The sequence below is a fragment of the Phaseolus vulgaris genome, chromosome 6 (genome assembly GCF_051622355.1).
Source record: "Phaseolus vulgaris cultivar YP4 chromosome 6, ASM5162235v1, whole genome shotgun sequence".
Lineage (NCBI taxonomy): Eukaryota > Viridiplantae > Streptophyta > Magnoliopsida > Fabales > Fabaceae > Phaseolus > Phaseolus vulgaris.
In genome coordinates, this window is record NC_143503.1 from 13210776 (window position 1) to 13231866 (window position 21091).

General features: G+C 42.0%; 36 non-coding genes and 1 pseudogene across 36 annotated transcripts; all 37 read right to left on the bottom strand.

Moving 5' to 3' along the window:
* Nucleotides 1–158: 158 nt before the first annotated feature.
* Nucleotides 159–277, bottom strand: LOC150027111 (5S ribosomal RNA). The gene has a single exon (XR_016522721.1). It is a non-coding gene; the product is annotated as a 5S ribosomal RNA (ribosomal RNA).
* Nucleotides 278–735: 458 nt separating this feature from the next.
* On the bottom strand, nt 736–854 carry LOC150027112 (5S ribosomal RNA). The gene has a single exon (XR_016522723.1). It is a non-coding gene; the product is annotated as a 5S ribosomal RNA (ribosomal RNA).
* A 458-nt stretch (nt 855–1312) lies between these two features.
* On the bottom strand, nt 1313–1431 carry LOC150027113 (5S ribosomal RNA). The gene has a single exon (XR_016522724.1). It is a non-coding gene; the product is annotated as a 5S ribosomal RNA (ribosomal RNA).
* A 433-nt stretch (nt 1432–1864) lies between these two features.
* LOC150027114 (5S ribosomal RNA) lies at nt 1865–1983 on the bottom strand. Its single transcript, XR_016522725.1, has one exon. It is a non-coding gene; the product is annotated as a 5S ribosomal RNA (ribosomal RNA).
* Nucleotides 1984–2441: 458 nt separating this feature from the next.
* Nucleotides 2442–2560, bottom strand: LOC150027115 (5S ribosomal RNA). Its single transcript, XR_016522726.1, has one exon. It is a non-coding gene; the product is annotated as a 5S ribosomal RNA (ribosomal RNA).
* Nucleotides 2561–3018: 458 nt separating this feature from the next.
* Nucleotides 3019–3137, bottom strand: LOC150027116 (5S ribosomal RNA). Its single transcript, XR_016522727.1, has one exon. It is a non-coding gene; the product is annotated as a 5S ribosomal RNA (ribosomal RNA).
* A 458-nt stretch (nt 3138–3595) lies between these two features.
* On the bottom strand, nt 3596–3714 carry LOC150027117 (5S ribosomal RNA). Its single transcript, XR_016522728.1, has one exon. It is a non-coding gene; the product is annotated as a 5S ribosomal RNA (ribosomal RNA).
* A 458-nt stretch (nt 3715–4172) lies between these two features.
* LOC150027118 (5S ribosomal RNA) lies at nt 4173–4291 on the bottom strand. The gene has a single exon (XR_016522729.1). It is a non-coding gene; the product is annotated as a 5S ribosomal RNA (ribosomal RNA).
* Nucleotides 4292–4749: 458 nt separating this feature from the next.
* LOC150027119 (5S ribosomal RNA) lies at nt 4750–4868 on the bottom strand. Its single transcript, XR_016522730.1, has one exon. It is a non-coding gene; the product is annotated as a 5S ribosomal RNA (ribosomal RNA).
* A 458-nt stretch (nt 4869–5326) lies between these two features.
* On the bottom strand, nt 5327–5445 carry LOC150027120 (5S ribosomal RNA). The gene has a single exon (XR_016522731.1). It is a non-coding gene; the product is annotated as a 5S ribosomal RNA (ribosomal RNA).
* Nucleotides 5446–5903: 458 nt separating this feature from the next.
* On the bottom strand, nt 5904–6022 carry LOC150027121 (5S ribosomal RNA). The gene has a single exon (XR_016522732.1). It is a non-coding gene; the product is annotated as a 5S ribosomal RNA (ribosomal RNA).
* A 458-nt stretch (nt 6023–6480) lies between these two features.
* LOC150027122 (5S ribosomal RNA) lies at nt 6481–6599 on the bottom strand. The gene has a single exon (XR_016522734.1). It is a non-coding gene; the product is annotated as a 5S ribosomal RNA (ribosomal RNA).
* A 458-nt stretch (nt 6600–7057) lies between these two features.
* Nucleotides 7058–7176, bottom strand: LOC150027123 (5S ribosomal RNA). The gene has a single exon (XR_016522735.1). It is a non-coding gene; the product is annotated as a 5S ribosomal RNA (ribosomal RNA).
* Nucleotides 7177–7634: 458 nt separating this feature from the next.
* LOC150027124 (5S ribosomal RNA) lies at nt 7635–7753 on the bottom strand. The gene has a single exon (XR_016522736.1). It is a non-coding gene; the product is annotated as a 5S ribosomal RNA (ribosomal RNA).
* A 458-nt stretch (nt 7754–8211) lies between these two features.
* On the bottom strand, nt 8212–8330 carry LOC150027125 (5S ribosomal RNA). Its single transcript, XR_016522737.1, has one exon. It is a non-coding gene; the product is annotated as a 5S ribosomal RNA (ribosomal RNA).
* Nucleotides 8331–8788: 458 nt separating this feature from the next.
* LOC150027126 (5S ribosomal RNA) lies at nt 8789–8907 on the bottom strand. The gene has a single exon (XR_016522738.1). It is a non-coding gene; the product is annotated as a 5S ribosomal RNA (ribosomal RNA).
* Nucleotides 8908–9365: 458 nt separating this feature from the next.
* On the bottom strand, nt 9366–9484 carry LOC150027127 (5S ribosomal RNA). Its single transcript, XR_016522739.1, has one exon. It is a non-coding gene; the product is annotated as a 5S ribosomal RNA (ribosomal RNA).
* A 458-nt stretch (nt 9485–9942) lies between these two features.
* On the bottom strand, nt 9943–10061 carry LOC150027128 (5S ribosomal RNA). Its single transcript, XR_016522740.1, has one exon. It is a non-coding gene; the product is annotated as a 5S ribosomal RNA (ribosomal RNA).
* A 458-nt stretch (nt 10062–10519) lies between these two features.
* Nucleotides 10520–10638, bottom strand: LOC150027129 (5S ribosomal RNA). The gene has a single exon (XR_016522741.1). It is a non-coding gene; the product is annotated as a 5S ribosomal RNA (ribosomal RNA).
* Nucleotides 10639–11096: 458 nt separating this feature from the next.
* Nucleotides 11097–11200, bottom strand: LOC150027130 (5S ribosomal RNA; annotated as a pseudogene).
* Nucleotides 11201–11658: 458 nt separating this feature from the next.
* LOC150027131 (5S ribosomal RNA) lies at nt 11659–11777 on the bottom strand. Its single transcript, XR_016522841.1, has one exon. It is a non-coding gene; the product is annotated as a 5S ribosomal RNA (ribosomal RNA).
* Nucleotides 11778–12235: 458 nt separating this feature from the next.
* LOC150027132 (5S ribosomal RNA) lies at nt 12236–12354 on the bottom strand. Its single transcript, XR_016522742.1, has one exon. It is a non-coding gene; the product is annotated as a 5S ribosomal RNA (ribosomal RNA).
* Nucleotides 12355–12812: 458 nt separating this feature from the next.
* On the bottom strand, nt 12813–12931 carry LOC150027133 (5S ribosomal RNA). The gene has a single exon (XR_016522743.1). It is a non-coding gene; the product is annotated as a 5S ribosomal RNA (ribosomal RNA).
* A 458-nt stretch (nt 12932–13389) lies between these two features.
* LOC150027134 (5S ribosomal RNA) lies at nt 13390–13508 on the bottom strand. Its single transcript, XR_016522745.1, has one exon. It is a non-coding gene; the product is annotated as a 5S ribosomal RNA (ribosomal RNA).
* A 458-nt stretch (nt 13509–13966) lies between these two features.
* Nucleotides 13967–14085, bottom strand: LOC150027135 (5S ribosomal RNA). The gene has a single exon (XR_016522746.1). It is a non-coding gene; the product is annotated as a 5S ribosomal RNA (ribosomal RNA).
* Nucleotides 14086–14543: 458 nt separating this feature from the next.
* Nucleotides 14544–14662, bottom strand: LOC150027136 (5S ribosomal RNA). Its single transcript, XR_016522842.1, has one exon. It is a non-coding gene; the product is annotated as a 5S ribosomal RNA (ribosomal RNA).
* A 458-nt stretch (nt 14663–15120) lies between these two features.
* On the bottom strand, nt 15121–15239 carry LOC150027137 (5S ribosomal RNA). Its single transcript, XR_016522843.1, has one exon. It is a non-coding gene; the product is annotated as a 5S ribosomal RNA (ribosomal RNA).
* A 458-nt stretch (nt 15240–15697) lies between these two features.
* On the bottom strand, nt 15698–15816 carry LOC150027138 (5S ribosomal RNA). Its single transcript, XR_016522845.1, has one exon. It is a non-coding gene; the product is annotated as a 5S ribosomal RNA (ribosomal RNA).
* A 458-nt stretch (nt 15817–16274) lies between these two features.
* LOC150027139 (5S ribosomal RNA) lies at nt 16275–16393 on the bottom strand. Its single transcript, XR_016522846.1, has one exon. It is a non-coding gene; the product is annotated as a 5S ribosomal RNA (ribosomal RNA).
* A 458-nt stretch (nt 16394–16851) lies between these two features.
* Nucleotides 16852–16970, bottom strand: LOC150027140 (5S ribosomal RNA). Its single transcript, XR_016522847.1, has one exon. It is a non-coding gene; the product is annotated as a 5S ribosomal RNA (ribosomal RNA).
* Nucleotides 16971–17428: 458 nt separating this feature from the next.
* On the bottom strand, nt 17429–17547 carry LOC150027141 (5S ribosomal RNA). The gene has a single exon (XR_016522848.1). It is a non-coding gene; the product is annotated as a 5S ribosomal RNA (ribosomal RNA).
* A 458-nt stretch (nt 17548–18005) lies between these two features.
* LOC150027142 (5S ribosomal RNA) lies at nt 18006–18124 on the bottom strand. Its single transcript, XR_016522849.1, has one exon. It is a non-coding gene; the product is annotated as a 5S ribosomal RNA (ribosomal RNA).
* Nucleotides 18125–18582: 458 nt separating this feature from the next.
* On the bottom strand, nt 18583–18701 carry LOC150027143 (5S ribosomal RNA). The gene has a single exon (XR_016522747.1). It is a non-coding gene; the product is annotated as a 5S ribosomal RNA (ribosomal RNA).
* Nucleotides 18702–19159: 458 nt separating this feature from the next.
* On the bottom strand, nt 19160–19278 carry LOC150027144 (5S ribosomal RNA). Its single transcript, XR_016521890.1, has one exon. It is a non-coding gene; the product is annotated as a 5S ribosomal RNA (ribosomal RNA).
* A 458-nt stretch (nt 19279–19736) lies between these two features.
* On the bottom strand, nt 19737–19855 carry LOC150027145 (5S ribosomal RNA). The gene has a single exon (XR_016521891.1). It is a non-coding gene; the product is annotated as a 5S ribosomal RNA (ribosomal RNA).
* A 458-nt stretch (nt 19856–20313) lies between these two features.
* LOC150027146 (5S ribosomal RNA) lies at nt 20314–20432 on the bottom strand. Its single transcript, XR_016521892.1, has one exon. It is a non-coding gene; the product is annotated as a 5S ribosomal RNA (ribosomal RNA).
* Nucleotides 20433–20890: 458 nt separating this feature from the next.
* On the bottom strand, nt 20891–21009 carry LOC150027147 (5S ribosomal RNA). The gene has a single exon (XR_016521893.1). It is a non-coding gene; the product is annotated as a 5S ribosomal RNA (ribosomal RNA).
* Between the last annotated feature and the right edge of the window lie 82 nt (nt 21010–21091).

Genomic DNA, 21091 nt, shown 5'->3' on the forward strand with positions numbered 1-21091 from the left:
ATGGAGACGCGTTAAAAATGAAAGTTGTTCGAAACGTGGTAACGAATCTAGTTGCCAATTCCCGAAGGACAAGGACCCCCACAACTCGCAGTCACGAAAAAGGTGAACTCATCATGGTTTGATTGTATAGGCCAGGAGGAAGAACAGAACACAAAAAAGAAGTGCAACACGAGGACTTCCCAGGAGGTCACCCATCCTAGTACTACTCTCGCCCAAGCACGCTTGACTGCGGAGTTCTGATGGGATCCGGTGCATTAGTGCTGGTATGATCGCACCTGTCAAGTGCAGCGCGATCAATGCCTATATGGGTTTGCAAGTGGGCTTCAGTTTCAAATGGTTAAACACAAAATGGGTCTTGAGATATACAAGATGGACGAACAAGGTAAGACGATTTTTGTAAAATGCATTAAAAATAGGTAGAAATTGAATTTTTGTCTAATTTTTTTTGTGGGATCTTGTTTTAGTGTATATTTGATGGAGGAGTCCTCAGATTGAACAGAATAGTGATAGATTTGGAGTTGCCAAAAATTATCGTGACTAAACTTCAAACGGTCATAACTTTTGATAGAGAAGTCGGATGGAGACGCGTTAAAAATGAAAGTTGTTCGAAACGTGGTAACGAATCTAGTTGCCAATTCCCGAAGGACAAGGACCCCCACAACTCGCAGTCACGAAAAAGGTGAACTCATCATGGTTTGATTGTATAGGCCAGGAGGAAGAACAGAACACAAAAAAGAAGTGCAACACGAGGACTTCCCAGGAGGTCACCCATCCTAGTACTACTCTCGCCCAAGCACGCTTGACTGCGGAGTTCTGATGGGATCCGGTGCATTAGTGCTGGTATGATCGCACCTGTCAAGTGCAGCGCGATCAATGCCTATATGGGTTTGCAAGTGGGCTTCAGTTTCAAATGGTTAAACACAAAATGGGTCTTGAGATATACAAGATGGACGAACAAGGTAAGACGATTTTTGTAAAATGCATTAAAAATAGGTAGAAATTGAATTTTTGTCTAATTTTTTTTGTGGGATCTTGTTTTAGTGTATATTTGATGGAGGAGTCCTCAGATTGAACAGAATAGTGATAGATTTGGAGTTGCCAAAAATTATCGTGACTAAACTTCAAACGGTCATAACTTTTGATAGAGAAGTCGGATGGAGACGCGTTAAAAATGAAAGTTGTTCGAAACGTGGTAACGAATCTAGTTGCCAATTCCCGAAGGACAAGGACCCCCACAACTCGCAGTCACGAAAAAGGTGAACTCATCATGGTTTGATTGTATAGGCCAGGAGGAAGAACAGAACACAAAAAAGAAGTGCAACACGAGGACTTCCCAGGAGGTCACCCATCCTAGTACTACTCTCGCCCAAGCACGCTTGACTGCGGAGTTCTGATGGGATCCGGTGCATTAGTGCTGGTATGATCGCACCTGTCAAGTGCAGCGCGATCAATGCCTATATGGGTTTGCAAGTGGGCTTCAGTTTCAAATGGTTAAACACAAAATGGGTCTTGAGATATACAAGATGGACGAACAAGGTAAGACGATTTTTGTAAAATGCATTAAAAATAGGTAGAAATTGAATTTTTGTCTAATTTTTTTTGTGGGATCTTGTTTTAGTGTATATTTGATGGAGGAGTCCTCAGATTGAACAGAATAGTGATAGATTTGGAGTTGCCAAAAATTATCGTGACTAAACTTCAAACGGTCATAACTTTTGATAGAGAAGTCGGATGGAGACGCGTTAAAAATGATCTAGTTGCCAATTCCCGAAGGACAAGGACCCCCACAACTCGCAGTCACGAAAAAGGTGAACTCATCATGGTTTGATTGTATAGGCCAGGAGGAAGAACAGAACACAAAAAAGAAGTGCAACACGAGGACTTCCCAGGAGGTCACCCATCCTAGTACTACTCTCGCCCAAGCACGCTTGACTGCGGAGTTCTGATGGGATCCGGTGCATTAGTGCTGGTATGATCGCACCTGTCAAGTGCAGCGCGATCAATGCCTATATGGGTTTGCAAGTGGGCTTCAGTTTCAAATGGTTAAACACAAAATGGGTCTTGAGATATACAAGATGGACGAACAAGGTAAGACGATTTTTGTAAAATGCATTAAAAATAGGTAGAAATTGAATTTTTGTCTAATTTTTTTTGTGGGATCTTGTTTTAGTGTATATTTGATGGAGGAGTCCTCAGATTGAACAGAATAGTGATAGATTTGGAGTTGCCAAAAATTATCGTGACTAAACTTCAAACGGTCATAACTTTTGATAGAGAAGTCGGATGGAGACGCGTTAAAAATGAAAGTTGTTCGAAACGTGGTAACGAATCTAGTTGCCAATTCCCGAAGGACAAGGACCCCCACAACTCGCAGTCACGAAAAAGGTGAACTCATCATGGTTTGATTGTATAGGCCAGGAGGAAGAACAGAACACAAAAAAGAAGTGCAACACGAGGACTTCCCAGGAGGTCACCCATCCTAGTACTACTCTCGCCCAAGCACGCTTGACTGCGGAGTTCTGATGGGATCCGGTGCATTAGTGCTGGTATGATCGCACCTGTCAAGTGCAGCGCGATCAATGCCTATATGGGTTTGCAAGTGGGCTTCAGTTTCAAATGGTTAAACACAAAATGGGTCTTGAGATATACAAGATGGACGAACAAGGTAAGACGATTTTTGTAAAATGCATTAAAAATAGGTAGAAATTGAATTTTTGTCTAATTTTTTTTGTGGGATCTTGTTTTAGTGTATATTTGATGGAGGAGTCCTCAGATTGAACAGAATAGTGATAGATTTGGAGTTGCCAAAAATTATCGTGACTAAACTTCAAACGGTCATAACTTTTGATAGAGAAGTCGGATGGAGACGCGTTAAAAATGAAAGTTGTTCGAAACGTGGTAACGAATCTAGTTGCCAATTCCCGTAGGGGATTGGCCCCCACAACTCGCAGTCACGAAAAAGGTGAACTCATCATGGTTTGATTGTATAGGCCAGGAGGAAGAACAGAACACAAAAAAGAAGTGCAACACGAGGACTTCCCAGGAGGTCACCCATCCTAGTACTACTCTCGCCCAAGCACGCTTGACTGCGGAGTTCTGATGGGATCCGGTGCATTAGTGCTGGTATGATCGCACCTGTCAAGTGCAGCGCGATCAATGCCTATATGGGTTTGCAAGTGGGCTTCAGTTTCAAATGGTTAAACACAAAATGGGTCTTGAGATATACAAGATGGACGAACAAGGTAAGACGATTTTTGTAAAATGCATTAAAAATAGGTAGAAATTGAATTTTTGTCTAATTTTTTTTGTGGGATCTTGTTTTAGTGTATATTTGATGGAGGAGTCCTCAGATTGAACAGAATAGTGATAGATTTGGAGTTGCCAAAAATTATCGTGACTAAACTTCAAACGGTCATAACTTTTGATAGAGAAGTCGGATGGAGACGCGTTAAAAATGAAAGTTGTTCGAAACGTGGTAACGAATCTAGTTGCCAATTCCCGAAGGACAAGGACCCCCACAACTCGCAGTCACGAAAAAGGTGAACTCATCATGGTTTGATTGTATAGGCCAGGAGGAAGAACAGAACACAAAAAAGAAGTGCAACACGAGGACTTCCCAGGAGGTCACCCATCCTAGTACTACTCTCGCCCAAGCACGCTTGACTGCGGAGTTCTGATGGGATCCGGTGCATTAGTGCTGGTATGATCGCACCTGTCAAGTGCAGCGCGATCAATGCCTATATGGGTTTGCAAGTGGGCTTCAGTTTCAAATGGTTAAACACAAAATGGGTCTTGAGATATACAAGATGGACGAACAAGGTAAGACGATTTTTGTAAAATGCATTAAAAATAGGTAGAAATTGAATTTTTGTCTAATTTTTTTTGTGGGATCTTGTTTTAGTGTATATTTGATGGAGGAGTCCTCAGATTGAACAGAATAGTGATAGATTTGGAGTTGCCAAAAATTATCGTGACTAAACTTCAAACGGTCATAACTTTTGATAGAGAAGTCGGATGGAGACGCGTTAAAAATGAAAGTTGTTCGAAACGTGGTAACGAATCTAGTTGCCAATTCCCGTAGGGGATTGGCCCCCACAACTCGCAGTCACGAAAAAGGTGAACTCATCATGGTTTGATTGTATAGGCCAGGAGGAAGAACAGAACACAAAAAAGAAGTGCAACACGAGGACTTCCCAGGAGGTCACCCATCCTAGTACTACTCTCGCCCAAGCACGCTTGACTGCGGAGTTCTGATGGGATCCGGTGCATTAGTGCTGGTATGATCGCACCTGTCAAGTGCAGCGCGATCAATGCCTATATGGGTTTGCAAGTGGGCTTCAGTTTCAAATGGTTAAACACAAAATGGGTCTTGAGATATACAAGATGGACGAACAAGGTAAGACGATTTTTGTAAAATGCATTAAAAATAGGTAGAAATTGAATTTTTGTCTAATTTTTTTTGTGGGATCTTGTTTTAGTGTATATTTGATGGAGGAGTCCTCAGATTGAACAGAATAGTGATAGATTTGGAGTTGCCAAAAATTATCGTGACTAAACTTCAAACGGTCATAACTTTTGATAGAGAAGTCGGATGGAGACGCGTTAAAAATGAAAGTTGTTCGAAACGTGGTAACGAATCTAGTTGCCAATTCCCGTAGGGGATTGGCCCCCACAACTCGCAGTCACGAAAAAGGTGAACTCATCATGGTTTGATTGTATAGGCCAGGAGGAAGAACAGAACACAAAAAAGAAGTGCAACACGAGGACTTCCCAGGAGGTCACCCATCCTAGTACTACTCTCGCCCAAGCACGCTTGACTGCGGAGTTCTGATGGGATCCGGTGCATTAGTGCTGGTATGATCGCACCTGTCAAGTGCAGCGCGATCAATGCCTATATGGGTTTGCAAGTGGGCTTCAGTTTCAAATGGTTAAACACAAAATGGGTCTTGAGATATACAAGATGGACGAACAAGGTAAGACGATTTTTGTAAAATGCATTAAAAATAGGTAGAAATTGAATTTTTGTCTAATTTTTTTTGTGGGATCTTGTTTTAGTGTATATTTGATGGAGGAGTCCTCAGATTGAACAGAATAGTGATAGATTTGGAGTTGCCAAAAATTATCGTGACTAAACTTCAAACGGTCATAACTTTTGATAGAGAAGTCGGATGGAGACGCGTTAAAAATGAAAGTTGTTCGAAACGTGGTAACGAATCTAGTTGCCAATTCCCGAAGGACAAGGACCCCCACAACTCGCAGTCACGAAAAAGGTGAACTCATCATGGTTTGATTGTATAGGCCAGGAGGAAGAACAGAACACAAAAAAGAAGTGCAACACGAGGACTTCCCAGGAGGTCACCCATCCTAGTACTACTCTCGCCCAAGCACGCTTGACTGCGGAGTTCTGATGGGATCCGGTGCATTAGTGCTGGTATGATCGCACCTGTCAAGTGCAGCGCGATCAATGCCTATATGGGTTTGCAAGTGGGCTTCAGTTTCAAATGGTTAAACACAAAATGGGTCTTGAGATATACAAGATGGACGAACAAGGTAAGACGATTTTTGTAAAATGCATTAAAAATAGGTAGAAATTGAATTTTTGTCTAATTTTTTTTGTGGGATCTTGTTTTAGTGTATATTTGATGGAGGAGTCCTCAGATTGAACAGAATAGTGATAGATTTGGAGTTGCCAAAAATTATCGTGACTAAACTTCAAACGGTCATAACTTTTGATAGAGAAGTCGGATGGAGACGCGTTAAAAATGAAAGTTGTTCGAAACGTGGTAACGAATCTAGTTGCCAATTCCCGAAGGACAAGGACCCCCACAACTCGCAGTCACGAAAAAGGTGAACTCATCATGGTTTGATTGTATAGGCCAGGAGGAAGAACAGAACACAAAAAAGAAGTGCAACACGAGGACTTCCCAGGAGGTCACCCATCCTAGTACTACTCTCGCCCAAGCACGCTTGACTGCGGAGTTCTGATGGGATCCGGTGCATTAGTGCTGGTATGATCGCACCTGTCAAGTGCAGCGCGATCAATGCCTATATGGGTTTGCAAGTGGGCTTCAGTTTCAAATGGTTAAACACAAAATGGGTCTTGAGATATACAAGATGGACGAACAAGGTAAGACGATTTTTGTAAAATGCATTAAAAATAGGTAGAAATTGAATTTTTGTCTAATTTTTTTTGTGGGATCTTGTTTTAGTGTATATTTGATGGAGGAGTCCTCAGATTGAACAGAATAGTGATAGATTTGGAGTTGCCAAAAATTATCGTGACTAAACTTCAAACGGTCATAACTTTTGATAGAGAAGTCGGATGGAGACGCGTTAAAAATGAAAGTTGTTCGAAACGTGGTAACGAATCTAGTTGCCAATTCCCGAAGGACAAGGACCCCCACAACTCGCAGTCACGAAAAAGGTGAACTCATCATGGTTTGATTGTATAGGCCAGGAGGAAGAACAGAACACAAAAAAGAAGTGCAACACGAGGACTTCCCAGGAGGTCACCCATCCTAGTACTACTCTCGCCCAAGCACGCTTGACTGCGGAGTTCTGATGGGATCCGGTGCATTAGTGCTGGTATGATCGCACCTGTCAAGTGCAGCGCGATCAATGCCTATATGGGTTTGCAAGTGGGCTTCAGTTTCAAATGGTTAAACACAAAATGGGTCTTGAGATATACAAGATGGACGAACAAGGTAAGACGATTTTTGTAAAATGCATTAAAAATAGGTAGAAATTGAATTTTTGTCTAATTTTTTTTGTGGGATCTTGTTTTAGTGTATATTTGATGGAGGAGTCCTCAGATTGAACAGAATAGTGATAGATTTGGAGTTGCCAAAAATTATCGTGACTAAACTTCAAACGGTCATAACTTTTGATAGAGAAGTCGGATGGAGACGCGTTAAAAATGAAAGTTGTTCGAAACGTGGTAACGAATCTAGTTGCCAATTCCCGAAGGACAAGGACCCCCACAACTCGCAGTCACGAAAAAGGTGAACTCATCATGGTTTGATTGTATAGGCCAGGAGGAAGAACAGAACACAAAAAAGAAGTGCAACACGAGGACTTCCCAGGAGGTCACCCATCCTAGTACTACTCTCGCCCAAGCACGCTTGACTGCGGAGTTCTGATGGGATCCGGTGCATTAGTGCTGGTATGATCGCACCTGTCAAGTGCAGCGCGATCAATGCCTATATGGGTTTGCAAGTGGGCTTCAGTTTCAAATGGTTAAACACAAAATGGGTCTTGAGATATACAAGATGGACGAACAAGGTAAGACGATTTTTGTAAAATGCATTAAAAATAGGTAGAAATTGAATTTTTGTCTAATTTTTTTTGTGGGATCTTGTTTTAGTGTATATTTGATGGAGGAGTCCTCAGATTGAACAGAATAGTGATAGATTTGGAGTTGCCAAAAATTATCGTGACTAAACTTCAAACGGTCATAACTTTTGATAGAGAAGTCGGATGGAGACGCGTTAAAAATGAAAGTTGTTCGAAACGTGGTAACGAATCTAGTTGCCAATTCCCGAAGGACAAGGACCCCCACAACTCGCAGTCACGAAAAAGGTGAACTCATCATGGTTTGATTGTATAGGCCAGGAGGAAGAACAGAACACAAAAAAGAAGTGCAACACGAGGACTTCCCAGGAGGTCACCCATCCTAGTACTACTCTCGCCCAAGCACGCTTGACTGCGGAGTTCTGATGGGATCCGGTGCATTAGTGCTGGTATGATCGCACCTATCAAGTGCAGCGCGATCAATGCCTATATGGGTTTGCAAGTGGGCTTCAGTTTCAAATGGTTAAACACAAAATGGGTCTTGAGATATACAAGATGGACGAACAAGGTAAGACGATTTTTGTAAAATGCATTAAAAATAGGTAGAAATTGAATTTTTGTCTAATTTTTTTTGTGGGATCTTGTTTTAGTGTATATTTGATGGAGGAGTCCTCAGATTGAACAGAATAGTGATAGATTTGGAGTTGCCAAAAATTATCGTGACTAAACTTCAAACGGTCATAACTTTTGATAGAGAAGTCGGATGGAGACGCGTTAAAAATGAAAGTTGTTCGAAACGTGGTAACGAATCTAGTTGCCAATTCCCGAAGGACAAGGACCCCCACAACTCGCAGTCACGAAAAAGGTGAACTCATCATGGTTTGATTGTATAGGCCAGGAGGAAGAACAGAACACAAAAAAGAAGTGCAACACGAGGACTTCCCAGGAGGTCACCCATCCTAGTACTACTCTCGCCCAAGCACGCTTGACTGCGGAGTTCTGATGGGATCCGGTGCATTAGTGCTGGTATGATCGCACCTGTCAAGTGCAGCGCGATCAATGCCTATATGGGTTTGCAAGTGGGCTTCAGTTTCAAATGGTTAAACACAAAATGGGTCTTGAGATATACAAGATGGACGAACAAGGTAAGACGATTTTTGTAAAATGCATTAAAAATAGGTAGAAATTGAATTTTTGTCTAATTTTTTTTGTGGGATCTTGTTTTAGTGTATATTTGATGGAGGAGTCCTCAGATTGAACAGAATAGTGATAGATTTGGAGTTGCCAAAAATTATCGTGACTAAACTTCAAACGGTCATAACTTTTGATAGAGAAGTCGGATGGAGACGCGTTAAAAATGAAAGTTGTTCGAAACGTGGTAACGAATCTAGTTGCCAATTCCCGTAGGGGATTGGCCCCCACAACTCGCAGTCACGAAAAAGGTGAACTCATCATGGTTTGATTGTATAGGCCAGGAGGAAGAACAGAACACAAAAAAGAAGTGCAACACGAGGACTTCCCAGGAGGTCACCCATCCTAGTACTACTCTCGCCCAAGCACGCTTGACTGCGGAGTTCTGATGGGATCCGGTGCATTAGTGCTGGTATGATCGCACCTGTCAAGTGCAGCGCGATCAATGCCTATATGGGTTTGCAAGTGGGCTTCAGTTTCAAATGGTTAAACACAAAATGGGTCTTGAGATATACAAGATGGACGAACAAGGTAAGACGATTTTTGTAAAATGCATTAAAAATAGGTAGAAATTGAATTTTTGTCTAATTTTTTTTGTGGGATCTTGTTTTAGTGTATATTTGATGGAGGAGTCCTCAGATTGAACAGAATAGTGATAGATTTGGAGTTGCCAAAAATTATCGTGACTAAACTTCAAACGGTCATAACTTTTGATAGAGAAGTCGGATGGAGACGCGTTAAAAATGAAAGTTGTTCGAAACGTGGTAACGAATCTAGTTGCCAATTCCCGTAGGGGATTGGCCCCCACAACTCGCAGTCACGAAAAAGGTGAACTCATCATGGTTTGATTGTATAGGCCAGGAGGAAGAACAGAACACAAAAAAGAAGTGCAACACGAGGACTTCCCAGGAGGTCACCCATCCTAGTACTACTCTCGCCCAAGCACGCTTGACTGCGGAGTTCTGATGGGATCCGGTGCATTAGTGCTGGTATGATCGCACCTGTCAAGTGCAGCGCGATCAATGCCTATATGGGTTTGCAAGTGGGCTTCAGTTTCAAATGGTTAAACACAAAATGGGTCTTGAGATATACAAGATGGACGAACAAGGTAAGACGATTTTTGTAAAATGCATTAAAAATAGGTAGAAATTGAATTTTTGTCTAATTTTTTTTGTGGGATCTTGTTTTAGTGTATATTTGATGGAGGAGTCCTCAGATTGAACAGAATAGTGATAGATTTGGAGTTGCCAAAAATTATCGTGACTAAACTTCAAACGGTCATAACTTTTGATAGAGAAGTCGGATGGAGACGCGTTAAAAATGAAAGTTGTTCGAAACGTGGTAACGAATCTAGTTGCCAATTCCCGTAGGGGATTGGCCCCCACAACTCGCAGTCACGAAAAAGGTGAACTCATCATGGTTTGATTGTATAGGCCAGGAGGAAGAACAGAACACAAAAAAGAAGTGCAACACGAGGACTTCCCAGGAGGTCACCCATCCTAGTACTACTCTCGCCCAAGCACGCTTGACTGCGGAGTTCTGATGGGATCCGGTGCATTAGTGCTGGTATGATCGCACCTGTCAAGTGCAGCGCGATCAATGCCTATATGGGTTTGCAAGTGGGCTTCAGTTTCAAATGGTTAAACACAAAATGGGTCTTGAGATATACAAGATGGACGAACAAGGTAAGACGATTTTTGTAAAATGCATTAAAAATAGGTAGAAATTGAATTTTTGTCTAATTTTTTTTGTGGGATCTTGTTTTAGTGTATATTTGATGGAGGAGTCCTCAGATTGAACAGAATAGTGATAGATTTGGAGTTGCCAAAAATTATCGTGACTAAACTTCAAACGGTCATAACTTTTGATAGAGAAGTCGGATGGAGACGCGTTAAAAATGAAAGTTGTTCGAAACGTGGTAACGAATCTAGTTGCCAATTCCCGTAGGGGATTGGCCCCCACAACTCGCAGTCACGAAAAAGGTGAACTCATCATGGTTTGATTGTATAGGCCAGGAGGAAGAACAGAACACAAAAAAGAAGTGCAACACGAGGACTTCCCAGGAGGTCACCCATCCTAGTACTACTCTCGCCCAAGCACGCTTGACTGCGGAGTTCTGATGGGATCCGGTGCATTAGTGCTGGTATGATCGCACCTGTCAAGTGCAGCGCGATCAATGCCTATATGGGTTTGCAAGTGGGCTTCAGTTTCAAATGGTTAAACACAAAATGGGTCTTGAGATATACAAGATGGACGAACAAGGTAAGACGATTTTTGTAAAATGCATTAAAAATAGGTAGAAATTGAATTTTTGTCTAATTTTTTTTGTGGGATCTTGTTTTAGTGTATATTTGATGGAGGAGTCCTCAGATTGAACAGAATAGTGATAGATTTGGAGTTGCCAAAAATTATCGTGACTAAACTTCAAACGGTCATAACTTTTGATAGAGAAGTCGGATGGAGACGCGTTAAAAATGAAAGTTGTTCGAAACGTGGTAACGAATCTAGTTGCCAATTCCCGTAGGGGATTGGCCCCCACAACTCGCAGTCACGAAAAAGGTGAACTCATCATGGTTTGATTGTATAGGCCAGGAGGAAGAACAGAACACAAAAAAGAAGTGCAACACGAGGACTTCCCAGGAGGTCACCCATCCTAGTACTACTCTCGCCCGAGCACGCTTGACTGCGGAGGTGCATTAGTGCTGGTATGATCGCACCTGTCAAGTGCAGCGCGATCAATGCCTATATGGGTTTGCAAGTGGGCTTCAGTTTCAAATGGTTAAACACAAAATGGGTCTTGAGATATACAAGATGGACGAACAAGGTAAGACGATTTTTGTAAAATGCATTAAAAATAGGTAGAAATTGAATTTTTGTCTAATTTTTTTTGTGGGATCTTGTTTTAGTGTATATTTGATGGAGGAGTCCTCAGATTGAACAGAATAGTGATAGATTTGGAGTTGCCAAAAATTATCGTGACTAAACTTCAAACGGTCATAACTTTTGATAGAGAAGTCGGATGGAGACGCGTTAAAAATGAAAGTTGTTCGAAACGTGGTAACGAATCTAGTTGCCAATTCCCGAAGGACAAGGACCCCCACAACTCGCAGTCACGAAAAAGGTGAACTCATCATGGTTTGATTGTATAGGCCAGGAGGAAGAACAGAACACAAAAAAGAAGTGCAACACGAGGACTTCCCAGGAGGTCACCCATCCTAGTACTACTCTCGCCCGAGCACGCTTGACTGCGGAGTTCTGATGGGATCCGGTGCATTAGTGCTGGTATGATCGCACCTGTCAAGTGCAGCGCGATCAATGCCTATATGGGTTTGCAAGTGGGCTTCAGTTTCAAATGGTTAAACACAAAATGGGTCTTGAGATATACAAGATGGACGAACAAGGTAAGACGATTTTTGTAAAATGCATTAAAAATAGGTAGAAATTGAATTTTTGTCTAATTTTTTTTGTGGGATCTTGTTTTAGTGTATATTTGATGGAGGAGTCCTCAGATTGAACAGAATAGTGATAGATTTGGAGTTGCCAAAAATTATCGTGACTAAACTTCAAACGGTCATAACTTTTGATAGAGAAGTCGGATGGAGACGCGTTAAAAATGAAAGTTGTTCGAAACGTGGTAACGAATCTAGTTGCCAATTCCCGTAGGGGATTGGCCCCCACAACTCGCAGTCACGAAAAAGGTGAACTCATCATGGTTTGATTGTATAGGCCAGGAGGAAGAACAGAACACAAAAAAGAAGTGCAACACGAGGACTTCCCAGGAGGTCACCCATCCTAGTACTACTCTCGCCCAAGCACGCTTGACTGCGGAGTTCTGATGGGATCCGGTGCATTAGTGCTGGTATGATCGCACCTGTCAAGTGCAGCGCGATCAATGCCTATATGGGTTTGCAAGTGGGCTTCAGTTTCAAATGGTTAAACACAAAATGGGTCTTGAGATATACAAGATGGACGAACAAGGTAAGACGATTTTTGTAAAATGCATTAAAAATAGGTAGAAATTGAATTTTTGTCTAATTTTTTTTGTGGGATCTTGTTTTAGTGTATATTTGATGGAGGAGTCCTCAGATTGAACAGAATAGTGATAGATTTGGAGTTGCCAAAAATTATCGTGACTAAACTTCAAACGGTCATAACTTTTGATAGAGAAGTCGGATGGAGACGCGTTAAAAATGAAAGTTGTTCGAAACGTGGTAACGAATCTAGTTGCCAATTCCCGTAGGGGATTGGCCCCCACAACTCGCAGTCACGAAAAAGGTGAACTCATCATGGTTTGATTGTATAGGCCAGGAGGAAGAACAGAACACAAAAAAGAAGTGCAACACGAGGACTTCCCAGGAGGTCACCCATCCTAGTACTACTCTCGCCCAAGCACGCTTGACTGCGGAGTTCTGATGGGATCCGGTGCATTAGTGCTGGTATGATCGCACCTGTCAAGTGCAGCGCGATCAATGCCTATATGGGTTTGCAAGTGGGCTTCAGTTTCAAATGGTTAAACACAAAATGGGTCTTGAGATATACAAGATGGACGAACAAGGTAAGACGATTTTTGTAAAATGCATTAAAAATAGGTAGAAATTGAATTTTTGTCTAATTTTTTTTGTGGGATCTTGTTTTAGTGTATATTTGATGGAGGAGTCCTCAGATTGAACAGAATAGTGATAGATTTGGAGTTGCCAAAAATTATCGTGACTAAACTTCAAACGGTCATAACTTTTGATAGAGAAGTCGGATGGAGACGCGTTAAAAATGAAAGTTGTTCGAAACGTGGTAACGAATCTAGTTGCCAATTCCCGTAGGGGATTGGCCCCCACAACTCGCAGTCACGAAAAAGGTGAACTCATCATGGTTTGATTGTATAGGCCAGGAGGAAGAACAGAACACAAAAAAGAAGTGCAACACGAGGACTTCCCAGGAGGTCACCCATCCTAGTACTACTCTCGCCCAAGCACGCTTGACTGCGGAGTTCTGATGGGATCCGGTGCATTAGTGCTGGTATGATCGCACCTGTCAAGTGCAGCGCGATCAATGCCTATATGGGTTTGCAAGTGGGCTTCAGTTTCAAATGGTTAAACACAAAATGGGTCTTGAGATATACAAGATGGACGAACAAGGTAAGACGATTTTTGTAAAATGCATTAAAAATAGGTAGAAATTGAATTTTTGTCTAATTTTTTTTGTGGGATCTTGTTTTAGTGTATATTTGATGGAGGAGTCCTCAGATTGAACAGAATAGTGATAGATTTGGAGTTGCCAAAAATTATCGTGACTAAACTTCAAACGGTCATAACTTTTGATAGAGAAGTCGGATGGAGACGCGTTAAAAATGAAAGTTGTTCGAAACGTGGTAACGAATCTAGTTGCCAATTCCCGAAGGACAAGGACCCCCACAACTCGCAGTCACGAAAAAGGTGAACTCATCATGGTTTGATTGTATAGGCCAGGAGGAAGAACAGAACACAAAAAAGAAGTGCAACACGAGGACTTCCCAGGAGGTCACCCATCCTAGTACTACTCTCGCCCAAGCACGCTTGACTGCGGAGTTCTGATGGGATCCGGTGCATTAGTGCTGGTATGATCGCACCTGTCAAGTGCAGCGCGATCAATGCCTATATGGGTTTGCAAGTGGGCTTCAGTTTCAAATGGTTAAACACAAAATGGGTCTTGAGATATACAAGATGGACGAACAAGGTAAGACGATTTTTGTAAAATGCATTAAAAATAGGTAGAAATTGAATTTTTGTCTAATTTTTTTTGTGGGATCTTGTTTTAGTGTATATTTGATGGAGGAGTCCTCAGATTGAACAGAATAGTGATAGATTTGGAGTTGCCAAAAATTATCGTGACTAAACTTCAAACGGTCATAACTTTTGATAGAGAAGTCGGATGGAGACGCGTTAAAAATGAAAGTTGTTCGAAACGTGGTAACGAATCTAGTTGCCAATTCCCGAAGGACAAGGACCCCCACAACTCGCAGTCACGAAAAAGGTGAACTCATCATGGTTTGATTGTATAGGCCAGGAGGAAGAACAGAACACAAAAAAGAAGTGCAACACGAGGACTTCCCAGGAGGTCACCCATCCTAGTACTACTCTCGCCCGAGCACGCTTGACTGCGGAGTTCTGATGGGATCCGGTGCATTAGTGCTGGTATGATCGCACCTGTCAAGTGCAGCGCGATCAATGCCTATATGGGTTTGCAAGTGGGCTTCAGTTTCAAATGGTTAAACACAAAATGGGTCTTGAGATATACAAGATGGACGAACAAGGTAAGACGATTTTTGTAAAATGCATTAAAAATAGGTAGAAATTGAATTTTTGTCTAATTTTTTTTGTGGGATCTTGTTTTAGTGTATATTTGATGGAGGAGTCCTCAGATTGAACAGAATAGTGATAGATTTGGAGTTGCCAAAAATTATCGTGACTAAACTTCAAACGGTCATAACTTTTGATAGAGAAGTCGGATGGAGACGCGTTAAAAATGAAAGTTGTTCGAAACGTGGTAACGAATCTAGTTGCCAATTCCCGAAGGACAAGGACCCCCACAACTCGCAGTCACGAAAAAGGTGAACTCATCATGGTTTGATTGTATAGGCCAGGAGGAAGAACAGAACACAAAAAAGAAGTGCAACACGAGGACTTCCCAGGAGGTCACCCATCCTAGTACTACTCTCGCCCGAGCACGCTTGACTGCGGAGTTCTGATGGGATCCGGTGCATTAGTGCTGGTATGATCGCACCTGTCAAGTGCAGCGCGATCAATGCCTATATGGGTTTGCAAGTGGGCTTCAGTTTCAAATGGTTAAACACAAAATGGGTCTTGAGATATACAAGATGGACGAACAAGGTAAGACGATTTTTGTAAAATGCATTAAAAATAGGTAGAAATTGAATTTTTGTCTAATTTTTTTTGTGGGATCTTGTTTTAGTGTATATTTGATGGAGGAGTCCTCAGATTGAACAGAATAGTGATAGATTTGGAGTTGCCAAAAATTATCGTGACTAAACTTCAAACGGTCATAACTTTTGATAGAGAAGTCGGATGGAGACGCGTTAAAAATGAAAGTTGTTCGAAACGTGGTAACGAATCTAGTTGCCAATTCCCGAAGGACAAGGACCCCCACAACTCGCAGTCACGAAAAAGGTGAACTCATCATGGTTTGATTGTATAGGCCAGGAGGAAGAACAGAACACAAAAAAGAAGTGCAACACGAGGACTTCCCAGGAGGTCACCCATCCTAGTACTACTCTCGCCCGAGCACGCTTGACTGCGGAGTTCTGATGGGATCCGGTGCATTAGTGCTGGTATGATCGCACCTGTCAAGTGCAGCGCGATCAATGCCTATATGGGTTTGCAAGTGGGCTTCAGTTTCAAATGGTTAAACACAAAATGGGTCTTGAGATATACAAGATGGACGAACAAGGTAAGACGATTTTTGTAAAATGCATTAAAAATAGGTAGAAATTGAATTTTTGTCTAATTTTTTTTGTGGGATCTTGTTTTAGTGTATATTTGATGGAGGAGTCCTCAGATTGAACAGAATAGTGATAGATTTGGAGTTGCCAAAAATTATCGTGACTAAACTTCAAACGGTCATAACTTTTGATAGAGAAGTCGGATGGAGACGCGTTAAAAATGAAAGTTGTTCGAAACGTGGTAACGAATCTAGTTGCCAATTCCCGAAGGACAAGGACCCCCACAACTCGCAGTCACGAAAAAGGTGAACTCATCATGGTTTGATTGTATAGGCCAGGAGGAAGAACAGAACACAAAAAAGAAGTGCAACACGAGGACTTCCCAGGAGGTCACCCATCCTAGTACTACTCTCGCCCGAGCACGCTTGACTGCGGAGTTCTGATGGGATCCGGTGCATTAGTGCTGGTATGATCGCACCTGTCAAGTGCAGCGCGATCAATGCCTATATGGGTTTGCAAGTGGGCTTCAGTTTCAAATGGTTAAACACAAAATGGGTCTTGAGATATACAAGATGGACGAACAAGGTAAGACGATTTTTGTAAAATGCATTAAAAATAGGTAGAAATTGAATTTTTGTCTAATTTTTTTTGTGGGATCTTGTTTTAGTGTATATTTGATGGAGGAGTCCTCAGATTGAACAGAATAGTGATAGATTTGGAGTTGCCAAAAATTATCGTGACTAAACTTCAAACGGTCATAACTTTTGATAGAGAAGTCGGATGGAGACGCGTTAAAAATGAAAGTTGTTCGAAACGTGGTAACGAATCTAGTTGCCAATTCCCGTAGGGGATTGGCCCCCACAACTCGCAGTCACGAAAAAGGTGAACTCATCATGGTTTGATTGTATAGGCCAGGAGGAAGAACAGAACACAAAAAAGAAGTGCAACACGAGGACTTCCCAGGAGGTCACCCATCCTAGTACTACTCTCGCCCGAGCACGCTTGACTGCGGAGTTCTGATGGGATCCGGTGCATTAGTGCTGGTATGATCGCACCTGTCAAGTGCAGCGCGATCAATGCCTATATGGGTTTGCAAGTGGGCTTCAGTTTCAAATGGTTAAACACAAAATGGGTCTTGAGATATACAAGATGGACGAACAAGGTAAGACGATTTTTGTAAAATGCATTAAAAATAGGTAGAAATTGAATTTTTGTCTAATTTTTTTTGTGGGATCTTGTTTTAGTGTATATTTGATGGAGGAGTCCTCAGATTGAACAGAATAGTGATAGATTTGGAGTTGCCAAAAATTATCGTGACTAAACTTCAAACGGTCATAACTTTTGATAGAGAAGTCGGATGGAGACGCGTTAAAAATGAAAGTTGTTCGAAACGTGGTAACGAATCTAGTTGCCAATTCCCGAAGGACAAGGACCCCCACAACTCGCAGTCACGAAAAAGGTGAACTCATCATGGTTTGATTGTATAGGCCAGGAGGAAGAACAGAACACAAAAAAGAAGTGCAACACGAGGACTTCCCAGGAGGTCACCCATCCTAGTACTACTCTCGCCCGAGCACGCTTGACTGCGGAGTTCTGATGGGATCCGGTGCATTAGTGCTGGTATGATCGCACCTGTCAAGTGCAGCGCGATCAATGCCTATATGGGTTTGCAAGTGGGCTTCAGTTTCAAATGGTTAAACACAAAATGGGTCTTGAGATATACAAGATGGACGAACAAGGTAAGACGATTTTTGTAAAATGCATTAAAAATAGGTAGAAATTGAATTTTTGTCTAATTTTTTTTGTGGGATCTTGTTTTAGTGTATATTTGATGGAGGAGTCCTCAGATTGAACAGAATAGTGATAGATTTGGAGTTGCCAAAAATTATCGTGACTAAACTTCAAACGGTCATAACTTTTGATAGAGAAGTCGGATGGAGACGCGTTAAAAATGAAAGTTGTTCGAAACGTGGTAACGAATCTAGTTGCCAATTCCCGAAGGACAAGGACCCCCACAACTCGCAGTCACGAAAAAGGTGAACTCATCATGGTTTGATTGTATAGGCCAGGAGGAAGAACAGAACACAAAAAAGAAGTGCAACACGAGGACTTCCCAGGAGGTCACCCATCCTAGTACTACTCTCGCCCGAGCACGCTTGACTGCGGAGTTCTGATGGGATCCGGTGCATTAGTGCTGGTATGATCGCACCTGTCAAGTGCAGCGCGATCAATGCCTATATGGGTTTGCAAGTGGGCTTCAGTTTCAAATGGTTAAACACAAAATGGGTCTTGAGATATACAAGATGGACGAACAAGGTAAGACGATTTTTGTAAAATGCATTAAAAATAGGTAGAAATTGAATTTTTGTCTAATTTTTTTTGTGGGATCTTGTTTTAGTGTATATTTGATGGAGGAGTCCTCAGATTGAACAGAATAGTGATAGATTTGGAGTTGCCAAAAATTATCGTGACTAAACTTCAAACGGTCATAACTTTTGATAGAGAAGTCGGATGGAGACGCGTTAAAAATGAAAGTTGTTCGAAACGTGGTAACGAATCTAGTTGCCAATTCCCGTAGGGGATTGGCCCCCACAACTCGCAGTCACGAAAAAGGTGAACTCATCATGGTTTGATTGTATAGGCCAGGAGGAAGAACAGAACACAAAAAAGAAGTGCAACACGAGGACTTCCCAGGAGGTCACCCATCCTAGTACTACTCTCGCCCAAGCACGCTTGACTGCGGAGTTCTGATGGGATCCGGTGCATTAGTGCTGGTATGATCGCACCTGTCAAGTGCAGCGCGATCAATGCCTATATGGGTTTGCAAGTGGGCTTCAGTTTCAAATGGTTAAACACAAAATGGGTCTTGAGATATACAAGATGGACGAACAAGGTAAGACGATTTTTGTAAAATGCATTAAAAATAGGTAGAAATTGAATTTTTGTCTAATTTTTTTTGTGGGATCTTGTTTTAGTGTATATTTGATGGAGGAGTCCTCAGATTGAACAGAATAGTGATAGATTTGGAGTTGCCAAAAATTATCGTGACTAAACTTCAAACGGTCATAACTTTTGATAGAGAAGTCGGATGGAGACGCGTTAAAAATGAAAGTTGTTCGAAACGTGGTAACGAATCTAGTTGCCAATTCCCGAAGGACAAGGACCCCCACAACTCGCAGTCACGAAAAAGGTGAACTCATCATGGTTTGATTGTATAGGCCAGGAGGAAGAACAGAACACAAAAAAGAAGTGCAACACGAGGACTTCCCAGGAGGTCACCCATCCTAGTACTACTCTCGCCCGAGCACGCTTGACTGCGGAGTTCTGATGGGATCCGGTGCATTAGTGCTGGTATGATCGCACCTGTCAAGTGCAGCGCGATCAATGCCTATATGGGTTTGCAAGTGGGCTTCAGTTTCAAATGGTTAAACACAAAATGGGTCTTGAGATATACAAGATGGACGAACAAGGTAAGACGATTTTTGTAAAATGCATTAAAAATAGGTAGAAATTGAATTTTTGTCTAATTTTTTTTGTGGGATCTTGTTTTAGTGTATATTTGATGGAGGAGTCCTCAGATTGAACAGAATAGTGATAGATTTGGAGTTGCCAAAAATTATCGTGACTAAACTTCAAACGGTCATAACTTTTGATAGAGAAGTCGGATGGAGACGCGTTAAAAATGAAAGTTGTTCGAAACGTGGTAACGAATCTAGTTGCCAATTCCCGAAGGACAAGGACCCCCACAACTCGCAGTCACGAAAAAGGTGAACTCATCATGGTTTGATTGTATAGGCCAGGAGGAAGAACAGAACACAAAAAAGAAGTGCAACACGAGGACTTCCCAGGAGGTCACCCATCCTAGTACTACTCTCGCCCGAGCACGCTTGACTGCGGAGTTCTGATGGGATCCGGTGCATTAGTGCTGGTATGATCGCACCTGTCAAGTGCAGCGCGATCAATGCCTATATGGGTTTGCAAGTGGGCTTCAGTTTCAAATGGTTAAACACAAAATGGGTCTTGAGATATACAAGATGGACGAACAAGGTAAGACGATTTTTGTAAAATGCATTAAAAATAGGTAGAAATTGAATTTTTGTCTAATTTTTTTTGTGGGATCTTGTTTTAGTGTATATTTGATGGAGGAGTCCTCAGATTGAACAGAATAGTGATAGATTTGGAGTTGCCAAAAATTATCGTGACTAAACTTCAAACGGTCATAACTTTTGATAGAGAAGTCGGATGGAGACGCGTTAAAAATGAAAGTTGTTCGAAACGTGGTAACGAATCTAGTTGCCAATTCCCGAAGGACAAGGACCCCCACAACTCGCAGTCACGAAAAAGGTGAACTCATCATGGTTTGATTGTATAGGCCAGGAGGAAGAACAGAACACAAAAAAGAAGTGCAACACGAGGACTTCCCAGGAGGTCACCCATCCTAGTACTACTCTCGCCCGAGCACGCTTGACTGCGGAGTTCTGATGGGATCCGGTGCATTAGTGCTGGTATGATCGCACCTGTCAAGTGCAGCGCGATCAATGCCTATATGGGTTTGCAAGTGGGCTTCAGTTTCAAATGGTTAAACACAAAATGGGTCTTGAGATATACAAGATGGACGAACAAGGTAAGACGATTTTTGTAAAATGCATTAAAAATAGGTAGAAATTGAATTTTTGTCTAATTTTTTTTGTGGGATCTTGTTTTAGTGTATATTTGATGGAGGAGTCCTCAGATTGAACAGAATAGTGATAGATTTGGAGTTGCCAAAAATTATCGTGACTAAACTTCAAACGGTCATAACTTTTGATAGAGAAGTCGGATGGAGACGCGTTAAAAATGAAAGTTGTTCGAAACGTGGTAACGAATCTAGTTGCCAATTCCCGAAGGACAAGGACCCCCACAACTCGCAGTCACGAAAAAGGTGAACTCATCATGGTTTGATTGTATAGGCCAGGAGGAAGAACAGAACACAAAAAAGAAGTGCAACACGAGGACTTCCCAGGAGGTCACCCATCCTAGTACTACTCTCGCCCGAGCACGCTTGACTGCGGAGTTCTGATGGGATCCGGTGCATTAGTGCTGGTATGATCGCACCTGTCAAGTGCAGCGCGATCAATGCCTATATGGGTTTGCAAGTGGGCTTCAGTTTCAAATGGTTAAACACAAAATGGGTCTTGA